Raw genomic sequence first — 23,216 nt, forward strand, 5'->3', positions numbered from 1 at the left:
GTCACTGCTCCTGTGGAGGTCATATGCGGAGTATGGTTTTGGAACCCCACTCAGGGACTTACTGAACTCAGTAAGAGAAAGACTGTTGTGAGAAATTGGGGAAGAGATAGGGTTGGCTAAGGAGGGGTTGTTGGAAGAGCAACAACCTTCTGAGCTAGCTGAGAAGGCAGGCGGGAGTCAGGCAGATGCATGGAGGAGGGAGAGGCGGGGGAGTCTCGTCAAAGGAAGCAGTATATGTCACGTGATATTACGGTATAAGGTCAATAATGATTGTGGTTTTAGAAAATTAAGAACTGGTCAGTAATGGAGAAGAAAGTCAACCACAGTATGAGTGAAGTACTCATTTATCTATTCATTCTCACTGAAACTGGCAGTGACTGGGTCTAGTGTACTAACTCATCAGCAAGATTTTTCACATATATTTTCACATAGGTGGATGAAGTTTTGAAGGAAAGGATGGAAGGAACAATGTGAATATTTGGGCTAATACATGGCTCATAGTCTGTCCGGGACACATAGTATCAACTGGGTGTGGGGTTTCCTGCCCTCCTTGCAGGGAATGTGTAAGTGGTGGTGATGCGGGCAGGGAGAGGTTTCCTGGGTGAGTTCCACACTTTCTAACATTTAAATACAAGTGAAAACTGGTTGAACTGCACACTGGCGGGTGTGCAGAGGCAGAGGTTTTCTTTTCCCAGAGTCACTGCCGTGGAAGGTCATGGGCAGTGCCTCCAAAGTACCTGCTGTACCCAACGTTTCGGTTATACTAGGGCAGTGTCTCTGTCTTGGAACTTTTTCCTTACTTGTGCTTTTTGTCATGGAGGACTCCTATTCCTGTAAACCATGCCTAGGGTCACCTTTGACTTGCTGTTGGGTCTTTCTGGGAGAAGACAAGTATAAGAGTGTCTGTCCCTTCCCTCCTCCCTCCCTCTGCCCTAGAGTATCTATTGATGGAGAGATTGTTTTTATTTGAGAAGAGACAATTTTCCAGTTATAAATGTATGAATTCTTTTTGGGGCAGAGACTCAGCTATAGTAGAAATAAAGTAATATCTATTTAGACAAGTGAATGGAAAGCAATTCATCACAACACCTCTTCTTTCTTCCTTCTGAGCTCAAAACATTCTTTTTCCACATGGTGGTTGGTTCATTATCAAGAGACTAGACACAACTGCTGAGTTCTTTCTAGGTTTCTCCAGCTGGGAATATAGTATCTAGCAAGGTATTTATTATAGTTCACATTGAAAACATCTATTTGCAGATAGACATGTTTTCTATAGATAGGCTCTTTACTTGTGGCTAACTGTGGTCAAATATTAGAGACAATTCAAAATAACTAAATGTCAACATGCTTTGAAGACATCTTGTTATGCCCCCAAAGAAGATACTTGCCCAGTGATAGGCATATCAACATGACGGTGAAGTCGTTTGGGACATTGGCGCATTGAGAGCTTGGCTTACATTCACTAAATGACAATCAAAAGCTAGAAATCCAGTTTTGCTCGAGCTGGGTTTTGTTTTTCCTCTGTTTGAGCAGCCTAATGGGTTATTCTCGCAACCGAGCTAATCTGCCTCTTTTTCAGAAATGTTTCTGTCTTTAAAAGACCTATGTTAGTGTGTGACCTAAATTATACCGTAACTACCAGAATAAAACGTTGTCATTCCCACAGCCCTTCAAAACCCAGTGATGTACCTAGATAGAGATTTTAAATATACTGAAACATTTAGACAGTTGGCCTTCTCTAAGCCTGTGGAGATGGTGTATTGATGCTCTGATATTCTGACTACGCATTTGGTTATTTTTATGCAAAAAATGGTGACCATTTGTTAGATACACTGTTAAGAAGATAGAAATAGGCAACCAAAAGAACTTAGGTTATAGTGTCAAGTCTTTTTCTGTAGACCAGATTCATTTGCTCTGCTGTCTTTCTGTAAGTATTTGATTCTCCCCCTTTCTTGATTGTGTCTTTATTCATTCGCTTAACTGACATTTATTGGATGCCTCCCATGCACTAGCCATCGTAGAAGTTCTAATGATACAGGTTTGAAGAAGGTAAAGATCGCTGTGGGTCTTGTCTTCATGGAGCTTGGACAATTAAGTGGGCAATTGCAGTACTTTTCAATGAACATGCTGGTAGTGGAAATACAGTGTGCTCTAGGAGGGGCGTTCAACACAGATATAGGGAATTTGCAAAATTTGGCCAAATAAAAGTGAATAGGATGCACAAAGACCAGAAGAAAAACAGGGCATGGCTTGCTCTAGGAACTGAAAGAAGTTCTGTGCATTGTAGCACAGAACTGGAATATGGTGTGGCAAGAGGTGAGACCGGCGTGGAAAGCATAGTCTGTACCATACAAGCCCTGCTAAGGAGTGTGCATCCCATTGCAGAGAGGTAAGAAGATGTAAGGAGAGTACCAGGTCAGAGACTCGAAGGGATGGCATATTTTGAGGGGTGAGTACACAGTATTACTGAGATTCAAGTAAGGTGAGGACCAGGCAGTGGTCATTGGATCTGTTAAGGGGGATATTTACAGGAAGCGTTTCCACGATGGGGTTAGAAGGGAGGTGGCAGAAGGTCGAAGAACTTGGGGATGTTGAGGTAGAGATGAGAGAGTGTGGGCAACTATTTCAAGGAGTTTGGCTTGGAAGGAAAAGAGAATGCAGTAGAGGATTCCCTGACAGTCCAGTGATTAGGACTCTGCTCTCTCACTGCCAAAGGCCTGGGTTCAATCCCTGGTGAGGGAACTAAGATTCCTGCATGCTGCAGGGTGTGGCCAAAAAATAAGTAAATAAAGAGAGTCGGTTTAAAAAAAAAAAAGCCTAATTTTCCTTAATGTTGGAGAAACTTGAGATTGTTTCAATGCTGATGAGTTATAGTCAACAGTAAGGTATCGTCCACTTAAAAATATGTTAAGGGCTTTCCTGGTGGTGCTGTGGTTGAGAGTCCGCCTGCCGATGCAGGGGACACGGGTTCATGCCCCGGTCCGGGAGGATCCCACATGCCGCAGAGCGGCTGGACCCATGGGCCATGGCCGCTGAGCCTGTGCGTCTGGAGCCTGTGCTCCGCAACGGGAGAGGCCACGACAGTGAGAGGCCTGCGTACCGCAAAAAAAATAATAATAATAAAATAAAAATAAGATTTAAAATAATTTTAATGCTGATGAGAAGGAGCCAATGAGGGGGCAGTTAAAGAGGCTTTTGATTAATGTGGCGAATTGAACGTATACATGTCAATCTGTCCTTCTCCTCCTACCCCAAAGAAACCCCACTGAAATGACAGTGAAAGAATTCAAAGTTATAAACCTATGAGAGAATGGGAGAGTAGACCAACGTGCATGAGACGGTACATGGAGGAGGGCCTGACTTGGCAGAACGAAGTTAACTGTAACCGAGGAAAGGGACAGAAAGCCTTCAGAAAGAGACACTAGTCAGAAATGAGATGGTGTGCCCTATGCAACCCCGGAAAGGGTCCGGATGTGAGATCAGCAGGTATTGTGGAGGGCCAGAGGGAGGTGAAGACAAAGGGATTAATTCGGAGTCTGGATACAGAGCAGTTAGACCCGAGGTCCTCTCCTGCCCCTTGGTAGCTGCCCTACCTTCATAGGAATCTATAGTTTGGGGAGAAATTCAGCTTGTGACACACTCCCCCTAGAGACCCCAGGCAGAGCAGGAGGTACTGGTGTCAGACAGCACCTGTATTCTGAACCCCAGGGCCTGCCCGATCCTTTCCCTGCCCCGTTTGAGGAGCTCAAGTGAACTGGTATGGCCATCTCTTCTCTTTCCCACCTCCCCCAAGCAGGAACCCATAGGAACCTGACAGAACTTGACATTTAGGGGGATCTCAATTAAAAAAGCTACCTGGCCACCTCATTGATTGTCCTAGAATGAAGGCCACCAATCAGCAAGCCCTGGATATTTACATAGAATGCTTAATCAGCATTTTAGTACCTTACTTTAAAATATAAATAGACTGGGAGTTCCCTGGTGGCGCAGTGGTTGAGAATCCACCTGCCAATGCAGGGGACACGGGTTTGATCCCTGATAAGCAACTAAACCTGTGTGCCACAACTGCTGAGCGTGCGTTCTAGAGCCCGTGAGCCGCAGATACTGAAGCCCATGCACATAGAGCCCATGCTCCGCAACAAGAGAAGCCACCACAATGAGAAGCCCACACACCGCAACGAAGAGTAGCTCATGCTCGCTGCAACTAGAGAAAGCCGGCGTGCAGCAATGAAGGCCCAATGCAACGAAAAATAAATAAATAAAAAGTAAATAAATTTCTTAAAAAAAAAAGAGATCATTTCAAGAGGTAAATTTTAAAAAAATATATATGTGTGTGTGTGTATGTATGTGTGTGTTTATATATGTGTGTGTGTGTGTGTGTATGTACGTAAATTGACAGCCAAATATCACCAGACATTTGAAGAAATTCTCCAATGTAGTGGACAGAGCCCAAAATAAAAAGAAAACAAAAAAATAAGAGGCAACAGATAATGCACAGGGTAGAATTCTTTAAACATTAAAAGCTTTCATAAATATCCTTAGAAAGATAAGAGAAGGTAGCTGCATCCTTGAAACAAGAACAGGATACCACCATTTAAAAATAAACAATCAGGGCTTCCCTGGTGGCGCAGTGGTTGAGAGTCCGCCTGCCGATGCAGGGGACATGGGTTCGTGCCCCGGTCCGGGAAGATCCCACATGCCGTGGAGCGGCTGGGCCCATGAGCCATGGCCACTGAGACTGCACGTCCGGAGCCTGTGCTCCGCAACAGGAGAGGCCACAACAGTGAGAGGCCCGCGTACTGCAAAATAAATAAATAAATAAAAATAAAAATAAACAATCAGGGACTTCCCTGGTGGTCCAGTGGTAAAGACTGCCTTGCAGTGCAGGGGACGCGGGTTTGATCCCTGGTCAGGGAACTAAGATCCCACATGCCGCGGGGCAACTAAGTGCGCATGCCTCAACTACTGAGCTCGTGAGCCTCAACTAGAGCCCACATGCCACAAACTACAGCACCTACGTGCCCTGGAGCCTGCACACAACTAGAGAAGAGAAAACCCACACGCCACAATGAAGAGCCTGCCCGCCGCAACAAAAGATCCCACTTGCCTCAACAAAGACGAGCCTGACTACACATCATTACAGCTACACTTGAATCTCAGAACGTCAGGGTGCCCTCCCACTCTATTTTTCTAGGTTAAAGTTATGATTGAAAAGTAATTGGCATATGAAATGTTTTTATCTCACCTGAGATGTATAGAGTAGTATTTTTTCTGAGGATCACTCTTACCTCTTTTAATCTTGACGGCGTTACCCGGCCTACTTTCTGGTTGCCATCACTCAGGAGAGGAGACCAGGGTGGGGCCTGGGCAAGGACTCAGACCCTGAATGCCTTGGGAACCATGACTTTGATTATTTTGCTCTTATGAAACAGCTATATGATTTTTTTTTGTACTAATATGAAGGTTTTCCTCAAAATTCTTTTCCATCCTGGAGAGAAGCCAGCCCCAGAACAGTGAATAGTGTAGTGTTGTTGTGAGATTTCCCCTGTAGTTTTTCTCTCCGTGGACTTGAACCAAGCACTTCTGCCACATCGGCCTTTAAAGCACAGGCTCGTGTGGGACCTCCCCAGAGGGTCTCATCACTTGGGGGAAGAGTTTGTATATTTTTTCAGTTGGCTTTTCTTTACCAGTTTATGGCTTTTATTCTCAATATATTTTTGCTAAACTTGTTTCACAAATTAAAAAAGAAAACAAAGATCCCATGTGCCACAACTTAAGACCTGACCCGACGCAGACAGAAATAAATAAATAAATAAATGATAAATAAATCGTTTTAAAAAAAATAAAAAATAAACAATCAGAACAAAAGCTCTTAGAAATTAAATTAGGATGGAAAAAAAAATCCAGAAGAGTCAGAAGATAAAATCAAGAAAATCTTCCAGAAAGTGTAACACACACGCAATCAGACAATCGGGGAAAAAATAAGAAAATTAGAGAATCAATCCAGGATGTCCAACCTCTGATTAATAGGAGTTCCAGAAGAGAGAAGATAGGAAGTAGACAAGAGGAAACTATCAAACGAATGACACAGATTAATTTCCCAGAACTGAAAGACATGTGTCTTCAAGTCAGAATGGCCTGCCAGTGACCCAGTGCAAGGAATAAAAATAGCCTCCCATGCAGAGCTGTCATCATGAAGTGTAGAATTGGAACACCAGGGATAAAGATAAGATACTAGAAGTTACAGAGAAGGAAAGTCACACGCAAAGGACTGGGAATCAGAAAGGCATCAGACTTCTCAAAGCAGCACTTAAAGCTAGAAGATAATGGAATAGTGCCTTTAAAAATCGTAGGAAAGGGCTTCCCTGGTAGCGCAGTGGTTGAGAGTCCGCCTGCCGATGCAGGGGACATGGGTTCGTGCCGCGGTCCGGGAGGATCCCGCATGCCGCGGAGCGGCTGGGCCGGTGAGCCACGGCTGCTGAGCCTGTGCGTCCGGCAACGGGAGAGGCCACAACAGTGAGAGGCCCGCGTAACGCAAAACAAAAAAAACAAACAAAAAATCGTAGGAAAAAAAAATCATCCTAACCTAGAATTCTGTATCCAGCACTCTAAATCAAGTGTAGCAGTAGAATAATGGTATTTCAGACAGGCAGGTTCTCAAAAAATTGTCCTTCCATTAAACGGGAACCTGCTGAAGTCATGGAGGGGCTTCAGACTGCTGGCTGTGTAGCAGTGGGAGAGGAGGAGATGGCTCCAGAACGGAGAGGTTTCGAGAAAAAACGGGAGGTGGGGAGGGAAGAGCAGGTATCTAATGCTTGTGTAAATAAGAGATTTTACATAGAAACTGGAGTCTTTATTTATCTTATTGAAGTATAGTTGATTTACAATGTTGTGTTAGTTTCTACTGTACAGCAAAGTGACTCAGTTATACATATATGTGCATTCTTTTTCATATTCTTTTTCATTATGGTTTGTCGCAAGATATTGAATATAGTTCCCTGTGCTGTCCCATAGGACCTTGTTTATCCATTCTATATATATTAGTTTGCCTCTGCTAACCCCAAACTCCCAGTCCATCCCTCCCCCACCACGCCCCTCCTTGGCAACCACAAGTCTGTTCTCTGTGTCTGTGAGTCTGAGAAACCAGCGTCTTTGAGAATAATGAGGAATAGGCAGTAAGAAAATAAAGCAAATTATAAAATGAAAGACCTGTTGACTTCAGGAAGAAACAAAACGTTCAAGAAAGGACATGTAATCGGTGTGTACTTTACAGCTCAGCGGAGAGACATATTTACATAATAATAGAAACACCAACCACTCATGTAAAAAAAAAACTGTGATATAATTGGGATATTGGCAAGTAAAAGAACTAAATTCTTATCTACCATAATCAGAAATCATGTCCTAAATTGATAAAGTAAGAAAAAAGTAATGTAGGAATATGCGTTAGGAATACTTTTGGCCACAGATTAAGGGGAGCCTCTTTTTCCTTTTCAGGCCCTAAGTTGATTGATTGGTTTTGTTTTTTTAATTGGCTGTTATTATTTCTTTTAGCATTTTATTTTTTTAAATAAGATAATAAGTGAAAGATTTAGAGCTCCCAAGAGACAAATTATTAGGCAAACGGTTTTTCAACAAAACTTTTAAAAAAGTTTTTATATAAAGATAATATTAAGTAATAGTCAGATATCACCTCTGCTGGTTTCTCAGCCATCTGTTGGTGAAATTTGTCTCTTTTTTGTTCCCAAAGTTCGAAAAGTGACAGCATCCCACCTCTTCCCCCACCTGTAACTCCCACCCTTACCCTACCCTTAGGAGGAAAGGCTCATCCACATTCTAGATCCTTCATAGCCAAGTTCAGGCATGTGGCAGGAGTCCCTGCTTCCCCATGGGTGGAATGACTTACCTACCTACCAACCTGACTTTTCCACTTTGATGTCATTCAGGGCATCATGGGCTTGCACTTAGGGGCGGCTTACGTTGTTCTTGAATAGAAATGTGATAAAGTAACAAGCACGGGTAAATTCTATGGGACAGAATAAAACATAAAAGTATTGCAAAATATCTCACCTTGTAACTGATATACATTATCTCTTGGGAATGGCATGGGCCTAGTCTGGTGGCTCCATATTCCAAAAACAAGAACATTGGGTCTTTGGGACAGTTTGTCAAGTCTGTCTTTTCCCCAGATTAAGGAAGGATTGTTATGTGGCAAATGGCCAGTAGCCTTGGCCAGAAAGTGATGGATTTTCCAAAGGTCCACTGGCACAGCATATTGTTTAAAAATAGGAAGGTAAATACCAGACATGACAGCTCAAAGATCTGAAGGTGGTTCAGGACTAGCGGCGGAGGGTGGCGGGAACTGCTGCTTTTTGTTGTAAATTATTTCTAAATACGTGCCTCTAACAATACGTGCCTTAAACAATCAAAAGTTAGGTTTAAAGGAGTGACATATAGGGGAGAGGAAATTATTGATAGAATCAGGTTCCTGAGAAATCAGGAGCTGTCCCTGGAGCACAGGGAGAAAGACAGCTCTCCCACTGGAACCTCAGGGAAGGGGTGCCCCTCCACCCACAGCTAAAGGCAACTTTTGGGGTTGGGCTGTGGAAGGTTGAGGAGGCCCCCATCTGATTTTTCCTTCTCTAGCAAACACTGTTTCTTGCATCTCACTCTTCTCCTCCTGGGTGCTCTTTCCTGCCTCTGTTAGTGTGTTTTGAGTTCTGGGTCTGGGTGATCCACTCTCTCAGCTTTTCTGGCCTGTAGTCCCTTCTGTTTCTCCCTGGCTCTTGAATGACAATATAGAATCCCAAGCTGACAGTTCTGTCCCCTCAGCACTTGGAAGACATGATTCCGTTGTCCTCAGACGTCTGTTACTGCCGACGAGAAGTCTGTATCCTTTGTAGGAAATCTGCGTTTCCTCTCTGATAACTTTGGCCAGGATATGTCCAGGTATGGATTTGTTTCTATTTATCCTGCTCAGTACTCAGTGGGATATCTCCACGTAAAGACTCGCCCCTGGACTGTGGTGGCACCTCTGGAAGGAATTCATGGTGACTGTGTGAGGGCCCGTTGGGCTTTACTGAACAGACAGTTTCTCTGTCCATTTATTGGCCCCCAGCTGTCACACTGCTTGGATGGTGCCGCCCTTCAAGCCCACACCCACGCCAGGAGCAGGGCCAGGGACTCTAGGTGGGTGGCTTCTTCCACATCAGCTCCTCAGTTACTGGCACAAGATTTTCTGGCTGGACCAGGATTTTGTGACTCCCGGCTCCCTGCCCCCAGTGGAATGCCAGCCTTGACTTCTGTGCCACAGGTCAAGATAGAATCAGGTTCCTGAGAAATCAGGAGCTGTCAACTGGTGTCTCTTCAGTGTGGTTAACAATGCTGGTGGTAGTAGAGTCAACTAACATTTACTGAGTGCTTTATGTGCGTGTGGTTATTTTAACCTCATAAACTTTATGAGGCAGCGCCTGTCATCATCCCAGTTAGAAAGTAAGTGGACAAGCTAGATTCAAACCCTGTGGTCTGGCTTCCAAGTTCATGCTCTTAACCCCTTTGCTGTTCTGTCTCCTGCAGTTATACCCCTGGGTGATGTGGGCCCCAGGAGATTTCCTTTCTTTTGAGCTTGGCTGTGTGTATTTATACATTTATATGTGTATGTGAATGTCTGTGTGTGAAGACATAATACTTGTCCTTATCCCCCATGTCCCCCCCACCCCAGCATGTCTGCACCACCAGCTCTGTATCACTCAGGCTGCTGTCTTTACCGGAGATTACAACCTCCCCTCTCCATTCTGATTAGTGACCCTTCTTCTGAATGTTTCTTAGGACTACAGGCACTTTATCTTCTTATTTTACCTTTAGTTTTAGAATTATGTGGAATCCCATCATAAATCTTCAGACTGAAAAGGTTACTCAGCCTATTTTCCTGCTGGTAGGCAGGATTACAGCTAAACCAAGGACAACATTCTTTATTTTTATTAGCAGGCATTCAGCTTCGCTCATTGCTTTGACCTAATAAGACCCCTTACTCTGATACAGAATCTCCCTTAATTTATTAAATCATTATTTGTCTGTAGAATTATAGACAGAATTTTAGGTTATTTGCTTCGAGTCAATTATTTCCTATTTATCAATGTCATTCCAACTCTCTACTTGTAATATTTTGTATGTGAGATGCGAAATGGGAAGAAAAATAGGAAAGGAAATATATTTGTTTGATAAAACGTCTTGAGATATACAAGTCTATTTGTTCATAATTTACAGATGTTTCCAGTAATGGCAAGATTTCAGCAAGGCATCAAGTCTGTTTGAAATTTATGCCTGTGCAGACCACACACACACACACACACACTCACACACACTCACACTCTCTCTCTCTCTCTCTCTCTGTCTCTCTCTCTCTGTCTCTCTGTCTCTCTCTCTCTCTCTCTCTGTCTCTCTCTCTCTCTCTCTCTAGTGCTTTGCTCCCTCCTGGTGTTGATCCCTGTGTAGGAGAAAGCAAAGCGAAGAGAACGTTGTTGCTTTGCTGATGCCGGCTGATGGGTGGCTCGTCGGTCTGTGGCCAGGGGATACCTGCTGCTGATGATCAGGCTGTGCCACATTCCATTAATGACAAACTGGTACCTCTAACATGTTAATAAACAATACTGCTCGATTTCATTTCAAAAAAAATATTAAAGTAGTAATTCTGCTCTTGTTTTACTTGTTTGAAAGCGTTTATCTGTACATAACACGGGACTGCCTAGTAACTGTGACTGCCTCTTACTCCTAGAACTGGGGAAAGGGCGATAGAAGCTCTCTTCCCCACGCGTATGCAAGAATGTTCTCCGCTTTTCTCAGGATCAGCCTGTCTGAAAAAGCATTGGGAGTTTTCCATGTCAAAGATATTTTAGATTTGCCCTGGCAGCTATGGCATGAAAAGTGGAACTGAGATATTGTTTACCCATTTTACAAAACTTTTCTTTTATTCACAAGAGTGTTACTACTGTTAGCAAGCAGAAGGGGAATGAAGAGGGAGGAAAATCTGATGTGAATAAATCTAAAGTGATGCCTGCCCTCTGGGAACTAACAAACAATGCAGTTACCATGCTTTATGTTGGAGATTTCTTCTTGAATGTGTATGCAAATCGCTCTGAAAGGGATCCTGCCCCTTTAAGAAAAGATAATGTGAATGCTTAATGTAAAGTACTTTGAGATTAATTAATTAATTTTTTTTTTTTTTTTTTTTTTTTTTGCGGTACGCGGGCCTCTCACTGCTGTGGCCTCTCCTGTTGCGGAGCACAGGCTCCGGACGCGCAGGCTCAGCAGCCATGGCTCACGGGCCCAGCCGCTCCGCGGCATGTGGGATCCTCCGGGACTGGGGCACGAACCCATGTCCCCTGCATCGGCAGGCGGACTCCCAACCACTGCGCCACCAGGGAAGCCTGAGATTAATTTATTTTTAAAATTTCTTACAGCAGATTTATTTAATGCTGGGTAAATCTGCAATATTCTAGCTCTCTGAACATAGCAGATATTGGTAATAACTTTTGTTTTGAAGGACCTAATGGATTTAGAATTAATAGTTCTAGAGAGCATTAGGCTGAAGCGCTCTTCTGACCCTTAATTCTAAATGTAATTATAAACATTTTTAAACTCAAGACTTCTAAACAAAATAGAAATTCAAGAAAACAGCATTTGGGAAAAGTGTTTAAATGCATGCATTTATAATCAGATCTGTATTTGCCTCTCTGTCCATTCACACTTAAATGATGGTTAGTTATTTGACTAAGAAGACAAAATGGGACAGTTTTCTATTAAAATGTTTTTCCATTTCAGTGATTTGCTTTAATGTAACCTGTAGAACTTATAATTACATTGTATTCTCAGACTCTAATCTTGCTGTTGTCTGAGCCACTGTTACACTTTTTCCTCATCTCTCTGTAGAGTGGGGTGTTCTAGGGGTTGCAGTGTTCTGCCCCATGACCCTTGGTTCTGCAGAAGAGGTGTGTCTGCGAGCCCACGCACACAAACGTGGAGAGGCTCCCTTTCAGCTCTTAAACTCTCTGATGGTCCAGACTTGTCCTCTGACGTCATTAACTGGATTTCCCCTGTGGACTCGGCTGACGCTTGACCATCATGGACCTTCATGTCCAGTAGGCAGCATGACCTCCCCTCCCTTCGGGGAAGCATTTAACTCCTTCCTGCCTTGGATCTTTTTCCAGCGTTCGGTGGGTTCTTGAAAGCCTCCCTCTTCACGACCATTCTCCCTTCCCCCACCCTTCTGCCATTCCCACATGCAGTATTCCCCACGGTGAAATCTAATACTAGTGCTTCTACATTGTATCGATATATATTTCGCAGTTGACTGACCATCCTTTATGTATGTTGTTTATGGGGATTTCTGTGTTTGATTATAAGGTTCTAAAAAGCAGTTCATAGATCATACTTGGGCCACTTGACAGTACCTTGCACAGAACATGTATATATAACACCCATAATAAATATTTCTCTATATAATTGCAGATACTTAATGAGCACATACATGAGTCCACATGAAAGAATTTTCCAGATATCTAAAACCCTTTTGATATGTTTTAACTTCTTTATAGGAATCTTTCTAAAATGTATTTTCTACTTTTCTCCTTTTAAATAGGGTGTGTTGAACATAAGCTAGCCTTTTCTTGATTGCTCAAGGTTGTCAGCAATATGCTGTTGTAATATAATGGTGCCTTCAGGGTCTACTGAGGTGTGTAAAGTTATCTGATCCTACAGGAAATGGCTAAGGATAGCCATTCTTTTTAGGTTTCATATTACAGTCTTTGTTATTGCAGTCATCTGCCCCTCAGCTCCTTCGTTAAGCTCCTGTCAGTATATTTGATTCTAGGAACCACTTCTTGCTCATTTTTCACTTCTCAATTATTACTTCTGGTCTGCTCCAGCCCAGAAAGCCAGATGATTGCATTTCTTAATGTAAGTAAGGACAGGCTCTGAGTAGAGACCTGTCCTACAAAATAAAGTACACGAATGGTATGAGGGTAGTTAGCTTCTCGACATTGTAAACAGTGTGAGGATAGAGTAGGAGGAGATCCTGAAAGTCATTCAATTTAGTACTTTTAACTTAGATGAGAGAACTGCTGTTGTGACTTGCCCGCCGTCACTCAGTTCCTTCATGTCCTAGTCAGATTAGAACTCATGTTTCTGACCTCCGTTTAACGCTCAGCCTCCAATCTCTTTTCTACCATAACTATTGGAAGTCTGATTTATGTAGGTGCTATTATTTTGCAGGTATGTGTATATTACAAAACATGGATACCATCAACTGGTGTATATGTGGTAATGTTAATAGATGTATGTCCACATACTATACACACACACAGGCATTGACTGTTCAGCATTGACGCTGATCATATGTGCTATTTATTAGTGTCCAGTAGGTGAGAGATCTAAATCTGGGGGTGAGAGAAAAGTGGAAAAGAGTGCTGCTTCCAAAGAAGAATGGGTGAAAGGAGATCTGACCTAATAAGCTACCAGTTCAGTGCCCTGGACACTGGATTTCTCCAGACCCCCCACTAAGAGAGCAGCCCTGACTCTGGGCAGCTCCCAGCTATACATTTTACCATGCAAATAGTAGCCATAATGAAATATTCTTTTAGAATCTTTCATCATTGTTTCATTCTGGGAAATTTTCTCTACATCTTCTTCCAGTTCACTAATTCTGTCTTTGTTATATATGCTCTACGCTTTAACATACCCACTGAGTTGTGTTTTGTTTTTTCACTGAGAGTATCTTTTATTTACAGAAATTCTGTTTTTCTCTTTTAAATCTCTCCTGTCTTTTTGAAAATATCTTGTTCCTTTTTCATGTATTCCGTTCTTCGTTTCTTTGGTAACTTTAAATCTAAATATTTTATAGCCTGTGTTCAGAAATTCTGTTACCTGAAGTTCTTGGGCTGTCTTGTTCTGCTTTTTGGTGTGTCTGCTGATTCTGGCAAATGGTAGATGATCTTCTTGTTGTATTTTGGATTATGAAGTCATGTTTGACAGGCCTTTATTAGTGGGAATCTTCTGGCTGGGGAAAGAGCGAATCTCTCCAAAGAGCTTTTACTTTGGCTTTTGCCAGATACCCCAGGTCTAAGCCAGGCCATTTTTCACGTTTATCTTTTAGCCTGGGGGTTCCTTGACCACAGAGTTAGTAAATTAGAACCCCAGGTTCGCCTGAGAGCAGGTTGTGGCAATCAGTTCTTAGGGCAGACTTTTTTGTTTTGTTTTAACCTAAGTCTGGGCTGAGACTTTACTACAATTGAAACTTTACAGGAGGGAACAGAGGGTGTGACCATGTAGCTGGGTCTGCAGCCCAGGCTGTGAAGGTGAGCGACTTAGACTCCGAATGGGACAGGAAAGGCATCTTTGTGTTTCTCTCGGGCTTCCTTTCCTCTGCCACCGAGATATCCTTCCCTTCTGATTGCAGCTGAGGCTGAGATCTGTACACCTCCCAGCTCATCCTATCTGTCCTCTTATCACAGACACAGATCAAGTGATTGAGCTCTTTCCAAATTCCCTCTGGTTGTGCAAGGATGCACGCTCTCACCCATTGCCTTTAAAGGTTATCACTTTCCAAAAGCAATTCAACCTAAATTAATTGTTCCCTTCACCTTTGTTTGGAAATGGTGATGCCATCTTGTTCCTCTCAAGGGACAACAAAAAGTAAGACAGTAGAATTAAGAGGGACAGTGGATTTTGGTGGAGGGAACCCATGAGGAAGCCAAGGGGCTGTTTTCCCCTCCACCCCAGCCTCAGGGAACCTGAGGGACCTTGTCTGGCCTTCTCCCCAGGTGACTCTCTGACGCGGCCACATGCTCCTTTCTGGGAAAGGAATGTCTCCAGGCAGCACACTCATCTCCCTAGAGATTCATTCCTGAGCAAGAAACCTTCAGTATTGGGCTTAGGGCTTTTCTCCCATTTCCACATCCCACTAGGCAGGTTTATTTTCCCCTCAGAAAATGCCCTTGGATGAGACATTGAGTACAATAACACCAAGCCCTTGTTAGAGAAGATAGTGCTCTACTTAGAACTCCTAAGTGTTTAAAATGAATTTGGTACACCACTGCACCCACAAGTCTGTAATGCTAAAAAACGAGGTGGGAATGTGTAGAAAATAAACTAAAAACACACTACCAAAGGTGCCCAGGAGTACAAAAGCTTAGAGGTCTTTTGTTGATATAAATATATAGTAGTTTAAAAAATTACCTAACACTGTTCTGTGACATAGTTTTTGTCTCTGCCATTCAAGCAGCTCATACTGGCTTTGTTCTGGTGATTTACGCTAGAAGCCTGTAATAAAAATGCAGCCTGAAATCATGCAGCTGGGTACCATTCATTTTTCTTCCACGGACAGTTCCAGAGCTTAAAAAATTGCAGCAGACCTGTAAAAGCTCTGCGCCCACAGGACATGCATCCTCAGCCATGGCAGCTGGCTCTCTCAGGTTTCTTCTGCTCTGTGGAGTCATTGGTGATGCTGTTGGGGTTTCCGGATTGGTTTAATGAGTACTAGAAAAGAGTTTCCAGGAAGATATTGTGCGGTTTTAGGGCATCAATAAAAATAATACTCCCTTCCCCTCTTGAGTCAGAACCAATTGAGAAATCAGCATAGAATTAAGACAAATGGAGATGAACCTACCAGCTTCATTACTGATAACAGCTTGATTGAAAAATGTAACATGATATATCCAAATGGCTTCTAGTACTTTCTGCCTCAGTTGAACTCAGCTCCCCCCAAACCATAGGCCTTTCACTTGCAGAAGGCTTATCACATGGCCAGAGTAAACCAGAATATACCATCTCGGTGGGCATACTGATCAGAAAGAGCTGAGACGGGCTGTGTTCTGGTGATTTCTACTAGAGCCTGTAATAAAAATGCTGGGCCATAAGGAGCCAACCACTTGTGGTCGATTCCTTTTCCCAAAGTCATTTGTCAGAAAAGTCACTCCTCTTTGAGGACAAAAGAATATGGAATAGCAGAATCCAGCCACATGGAAACATGGGGGCAGGAGAATGGAGGATGCCCAGTTCTGCCTTCATTAGCCCGAGCCAGTTTTACTGTGTCTGCCTTTCATCTGGGAGTAGGTGTGAGATACTCTTTTGGGGTAGGTTCTGTGGAATTCTTTCTCCACACCACAGGTATATACACCTGTCTTCTGAGGCCATTGGGATAGACCTTTCTTACTTGACCATTTCCAGATGTATTTTCAGCTTCATATTTAGTTTGGGGGAAGAAGTTGGCTATTCTCTACACTGCAGCATCTTGGGGAATTTTTCTCCTTAGCTCTTTTAAAAACCTTGGCCAAGTTAAGTCATTTGCCATTGGCATCACAAATATGACAAGCATAGGCATGGTGATTCTGGCATAGTTAGTGTAGTCAGGCTGGACTCCTCTAAAGAGAGTTTTGTTACTCATGGCAGAGGGTTCTTGCTAGCGAGCCTTCATGTTTCCCAGCCTTCCACCACTGGTTGCATCCTTATAATAAGGCCTGGGTGCTGGGGCAGGGAGAATAAGTGGGAATCAGAAAACGTTAGTGTTCCCAGGAGCCTTAAAATTACTCTATTCCAAATTTTGATGCATGAATCTCTTTTCTCAAGTATAAAAGCAGGAAGCATAGTCAATCAAGAGTCTTTGTCATGCTCTGCAGCTTTCTTAGGAGATGCAGACAGGCAGTAATATGTGATTGTCAACAGCATCTTGAATTTTCCGTGATGCTTGCCAACTCATAGGCCACCCAAGTGAGCAAGGTTGGGGCTCCAACCCCAGTTGGTAGGAGAAGAAATTGAGGGCCTTCTGGACTTATGCAAGGTCACAAAGAGGTCGGGAACCCAGTTAAAAATAGAAGCGAGACTTGCCTGGTTCCCATTCTTAGCATAAAGCACCAGACTTCATTCCCTTCTGCAGAATTTGCTAATTGTTCATTTCTGACAACACAACAGGGAATTTTTCCTTTGTAGCTGTTTGTAAACATTTAAGATGCCTGTCATCACTCATAACCTTTGTTTACTTATCACAGCTAGCTAGCTCTCTTATTTACGTATTTCTTGTTCTTTTCCGTTTTTACTTCTATGCAGAGAAGTTACTGTATATGAAAGCACTTCATAACTCTCAAGTGGCATGTAAATGTTACTTGTTATTATTATGGTACTCATATTCTTAACTTTGCACCATTAAAATATTAATACAGATAGTACTTCTATTTTATAGTGGCCAGTAGGTTTCAGCACTTAAAATGGGACAGCTTACAACAGCATGAATGACAATTAACATGAAGTTCTTCATCACAGATGTATTTCAGAGAAGCACAAATTGAGAAATTGCCTGTGTATTTACATAGTGAGACAACAGAATGGAAGCATTAACAGAAAATAAGATAGCTATACAAATTTGGGAGATGCTAAAAGTATTTTTCAGCTAGAAAAGATATAACTGGAGAAAATTATTTTCCTACCAGGTAAAAGAACATGTCTTCCCTTCATATTCTTGTTTATATATACGTTGTCTATACTTACATATAGATGGTACAGAATTCTCCGTTAACAGATTTTTCACATGTAAAATGAAACACTTAATAGTCCTACGAGTGTTGTACTATATACTTCATTATCTACACAAGGAACTTAATGTGTTGACAGCATAGGAAAGTTTAGACAGATTATAGTAAGTAGAATATTTTCTTTTCTACAACTGATTTTCAGCAATGCTGAATGGGAGCTTCCAGTACACATGTATGGTTTACAAGTTAGCATCAGTTTAAATAACTCCAGCCTCCTCTAGGCTCTCCTCCTGACTTTAAGGCTTGTAACATCTCCCCATCCTCTTAGGTAGGAGAATTATCTACTCCTTTCTTCCTCCCCCAGACTTTTTATTTCCAAAGAATTCAAACTTACAGAAAAGTTGAAAGAATAGTACATTGAACGTCCATCCTGCACCTAGATTTTTTTTTTCCCTTTGGATTAGCCATTTGAGAGTAAGTTGCAGACATCATGGCCCTTCACCCCCAAATATTTCAGCATCTGTCTCCTAGGAACAAAAACATGCTCTTATTGATGGCTGTATAATTATCAGACTCAAAAAAGCTTAACCTGTTTACACTACTGTTATCCAAGACACGGTTCGTGGTCATCTTAGTATTATCCTTTATTTACTTCTTCCCAACCCAGGATCCAGTCAGAGATCACACACCACATTTAGTTGTCATGACTCTTTAGTCTCATTTTTTCTTTTTCTTTGTCCTTTCCCTTTCTTTCTCTCTCTCCCCACTCTCTTCCTCCTGCTTTCCCTTTTTTTCCTTTCATGACATTGACATCTGTTTAGAATCCAGGCCAGTTCTTTAATTACCTACTCTTGAAGGAAACATAACTAAGGAAATAGGGGGTCTGCCTTATAAAGGTTTGGCTTTTTTCTTTTTTTTTCCTTTTAGCCTCCATGATTTTATGGCTTGCCGTGAAGCCTCTAACGAGATGCCGTATACCTACTGGATGCATAAAATACAGGATGGTTTTTTCTTCCTGATAACTTGTGTCCTGATAGACTCTTCCAAAGGCTCACTCCTCAGGGCATTCCTGGGACTAAGGAACAGAGCTAGTGCACTTTCAATAGAATGGCAAGTGTCTCTAGGAATTGCTTTCGATATTGACAGGCCTTGTTCCCTATCCAACTTCCCTGTCCATACCAGTAGTGAATACCTAGCTAGCATTTCTTAGAGTTCAGTTGGTTCAAGCAGTTGCTTTGTTTCTCAGCAATAGTCAGAGCTTTCAACTAAGTACTAACCTTTTATGTAAAGATAAAAGTAGATCTCTTTCTAGGTCATTAGAGCTTTTCATTCATGAAATTAATGTTTCTTATCACTATCACTGATTACTCTTAATATGAAAAAGTTTGTCATTCCATTGAATCTCTAGGTCTTGGGAGTAAATTTTAGGGTAGGTTAGAAAAGATGTGGCAGTTTCAGTGTGGGGGCAGTGATCTAAAATGAATGGATTTGTATGCTTTAGCCTTTTTAATAGTAATATACTCTTCTTAAAAGCTATAAACAAGAGAAAGACAAATATTCAGAGTTAAAGTTGGGGGAAATCTTTCTCCATTAAAGATCCTGGCCCAATCCCAAAGTTTTATTCAAAAAGGACAGTTATTGGGACTTCCCTGGTGGCGCAGTGGTTATGAATCCGCCTGCCAATGCAGGAGACACGGGTTCGAGCCCTGGTCCAGGAAGATCCCACATGCCGCAGAGCAACTAAGCCCGTGCGCCACAACTACTGAGCCAGCACTCTAGAGCCTGTGAGCCACAACTACGGAGCCCATGAGCCACAACTACTGAAGCCTGTGTGCCTAGAGCCTTGCTCTGCAACAAGAGAAGCCACCACAATGAGAAGCCCGCGTACCATGACGAAGAGTAGCCCCCGCTCGCTGCAACTAGAGAAAGCCCGTGCGCAGCAACGAAGACCCAACACAGCCAAAAATAAATAAATTTTTTTAAAAAAGGGACAGTTATTTTTTTCCCCTGAACAAACTCTTTATTTTTTTAATTGAAGTGTAGTTGATTTACAATGTTGTGTTAATTTCTGCCATACAGCAAAGTGATTCAGTTATATATACATTTCTTTTTTTTTTATTTTTTGCGGTACGTGGGCCTCTCACTGTTGTGGCCTCTCCTATTGCGGAGCACAGGCTCCGGACACGCAGGCTTAGCTGCCATGGCTCACGGGCCTAGCCGCTCCGCGGCATGTGGGATCTTCCCGGACCGGGGCACGAACCCGCGTCCCCTGCATCGGCAGGTGGACACTCAACCACTGCGCCACCAGGGAAGCCCTACACTCTTTTTTAATATTCTTTTCCATTATGGTTTATCATAGGATATCGAGTATAGACCTCTGTGCTATACAGTAGGACCTTGTTTATTATATCCATTCTGTATATAGTAGTTTGCATCTGCTAACCCTAAACTCCCACTCCATCCCTCCCCCACCCCCTCCCCCCTTGGCAACCACAAGTCTGTTCTCTATGTCCCTGGGCCTGTTTCTGTTTTGTAGATAGGTTCATTTGTGTCGTATTTTAGATTCCACGTATAAGTGATATCATATGGCATTTGTCTTTGTCTTTCTCTTTCTGACTTAGGTCACTTAGTATGATAATCTTTAGGTCTATCCATGTTGCTGCAGGATAGTGATTTTTTAAAACGTGATTCCCATGTCTCCTTCATGCCTTCCTACATCTCTTCTCCGCAGACTCTCTTTGAATTTCAAAAGTAGCTGCTATCTTAGAAGACAGGAAGTCACAGATATGTGGTGGGCAACAATGAGACGGCAGTAAAAATCGACTCAGTTATCTGGTGTCTAACTGTTCAGCTTGTCAGAAGGTAGTTTCTCTCACTTAAGAATGGGAGCTTTTTCCAGCCACAGATTTATTTTGCTTCACGATAAAACAGAGAAAATGAAGTCATATAAGCTTCCTGAGACGTTAAGAAATATGGTCTCTATTCCTCTGCAGATAACAAACTAATTATCACAAAAGTGTTGGTTATCATTTAAGCGGGAAGTATGATGTTTGACATAATACATAATTTCAGCATCTGTTGTGCCGTACTTTGGATTGTAAATCCAGACTAATGGGTCTGTGGAACTGTTTAGACCCTTTCTTATTAGATTCCCTTGCCTCTTAGAAAAGCTTGCATATGAAAGATTCAGTTGATTTGGGCGTTTTGCATTTAATAACACTTCCATTCTGAAACTAGTGTGTACTAAATATCTACCATATGTTGAGTAATTTTATGGAATTCACCAAACAATCCTGCAAAATAGTTATGTTTTTCCCCTCGCAGATAAGAAAACTGAGGCTGAGAGAGGTTAGGTGATTTGTGCAGGGTCACACAGCTGATGAGTAGAGAGAAGACAGGCTCAGGTCTTTCCGACTCAGTCTCGACCCAGTTTGTCTTCTCAAGATCAGAATAAGTGCCGTGCTAGTAACTGCCCGGAGTGCTCTGGGAACAAGAAATGGAGACCAGCCAACCTGCACTCCCAGTCTTGCTTTTCACTGGCTGCCAACCATTCTCAAACCTTCCTCTCTAACCTGGCTCCCTGGCCAGGTCTGAGGCTCCACAAGTGAACACTGTAGTAGTTGGCTTGGCCTCCGACCCCAAAGTGAAGGCCGAACAAACCAGGCTGTGTCACGTGAGAGCTCTTTTTCCCCGGGCTAGAGGGACGCCTGGATCTTTCCCTTCTTTCTCCTACAAGCCCAGAGGTGAATGTCAGGTCCTAGTATCCCAATGGTCCATGGAAAAGCAAGAGGGATTGCTCCAGTGTCAAAGGCCAAGCTGGTCTAGGCTGCCCTCTCCAGCCCTTCCTTGTGGAGGGAGTGTGGGTACCAGCCCTAGGCCACCTGACCTTGCCAGGGAGGCGGGGGCAGGAGGGGAATGGAATCCCAAGTGAGGAGAGTGGGCCTTCTGGCACTTTGGACCAAGGAAATATCCTTGCCCTTGATCCTGACCCGTCCTGGGGAGCGGAATTGGTACAAGAGGGCTGAGAACAGAGAGGATCGTGGAGCTGAGGGACCCCTGAAACTGCCAGACCACACCCCTCCTCTTTGAACAAGAATTGTTTCCTGTGATGGATATTTGATGTTTTTTTCCCTTTTGTGAAAGAGGGATTTAAACAAAAGAAAAATTGTTGCATTCACGTTCTCCTTTTCCCGAGGCAATGCCCGTGTTTAGATGTAGAGAACATATATATTTGTGTGGGCATATCTAGATAAATATTTAGTATCTACAGAAACCTGGTAACTTTTGATGATAGAAGTCCACTTTTAAAAAAATTGTCTTAACTGAGCAGTTTTAGCAAGCTTAGTCATCAGTGCTCAAAGTGTTTGTATTTGTATCCGGGGATGATAAAAGAGCTCAAGGATGAGAAGGAATGTGGTGTGGGGAGGCGATGGGATGGGGAGCAACTTTCTTTACCATAATGAAAATTTATCTGTGTGGGAACTTTCGCTTTGAATATGAATCAGAGGGAGTTCGTGCTTTGAGACAAATTTATGGTTAGCGGTAAGATAAAAGCACGTTTTAGTGCCTTATTTTTACTTAATAAATCTTAATTACTTTCTCTCCATAAATTAAAGCATTTACCATGCTATATCTTAATCATCAGGTTTGTCATGTATAGCATTAATTTCATAGAGTAATTGCCACTTGGGATTTTTGTAAAACATCACCTTAGAGTCTTTGTTTGAATGATCCAGAGGAGTTGCTAACTGGGTTTTCAGTGAGTTACACTAGTCTTGTCATGTTGCCTCAATTTTTTTAAGGAGGTACTGGTACCCACTGGACTTACTTTGGGTATCATGTTACTGTTGGGTCACCAGTTGAGGGTAAAGGAGGAAGGGGAGAGAAATGGTGTGAACTACAAACTATTTTGAAGTCTATGCAGTTTTACTCCTTTGAAGTATATCACAAAATATTTCCTGGCATAGGTCCCCAAGACTGACTTCTGTGAATTGATTTATTTGTAATTTGTAGAATTTCACGTAAATGTGCTAAAATCCTAGGGAATGTTTTATTGACTGAATAAGTTATGGAGTCTTCTTCATTCCGTGAACTTACTTAGCAAATCGTTTCCTAATAGTCAATGTCACCTTAGAGTTCGGTCCAACCCAAGTTGAGTTATCACAAATCCTCCTTATAAATTAGTAACATTTCATAATTCTTGGATACCAGTATGTGAAAAAGGAGTCCACAAGATTTTCATTTGTATGTTGATTGGATAGACTTGAGAGTGGCATCGTTTGATCAATTAGATATTTAACAAAAGAAGGAGTCATAGAAGTGAGTATAAAAATGGATGGGATTTGCTGTGTGGTCGTGGCCTGCGTTCCTCAGTTCCTCGCCTCACCATTCGCCCGCTCTTTTGAGTATCACTGCAGGGGGGCAGGAGGGCGGGCGGGGATCGGGGAGGGGGGGGTGGGCATGTGCTCCCGCAGGCTGACGGTCCTAGTGTTCCCCCAACCCGCCCCCATCAGCTGGCTTCCGACTGGTTGGGCGGGAGGCTCTGATGAAAGACTGGAGCTGGGAGGAAAGAAGCAACAGGGAATTTCTCCTTCCCTCTTAGAGGAAGCATCACAGGTAGTGGAGAAGTCATGTCCACTGCTTCTGCTTCTCCCCACCCAGCCCCTCCATCCCTGGGGTATGAGTGTCTTCCTGCTG

The 23,216-nt window shown here is 42.8% G+C and overlaps 1 protein-coding gene across 2 annotated transcripts in view; it reads left to right on the plus strand.

Moving 5' to 3' along the window:
- GATB (glutamyl-tRNA amidotransferase subunit B) overlaps positions 1-23,216 on the plus strand; it is a 75,645-nt gene that overhangs the window by 2,593 nt on the left and 49,836 nt on the right. The window lies entirely within an intron of this gene.

This window comes from Leucopleurus acutus (assembly GCF_964270905.1).
Source record: "Leucopleurus acutus genome assembly, chromosome: 4".
Classification (NCBI taxonomy): domain Eukaryota; kingdom Metazoa; phylum Chordata; class Mammalia; order Artiodactyla; family Delphinidae; genus Leucopleurus; species Leucopleurus acutus.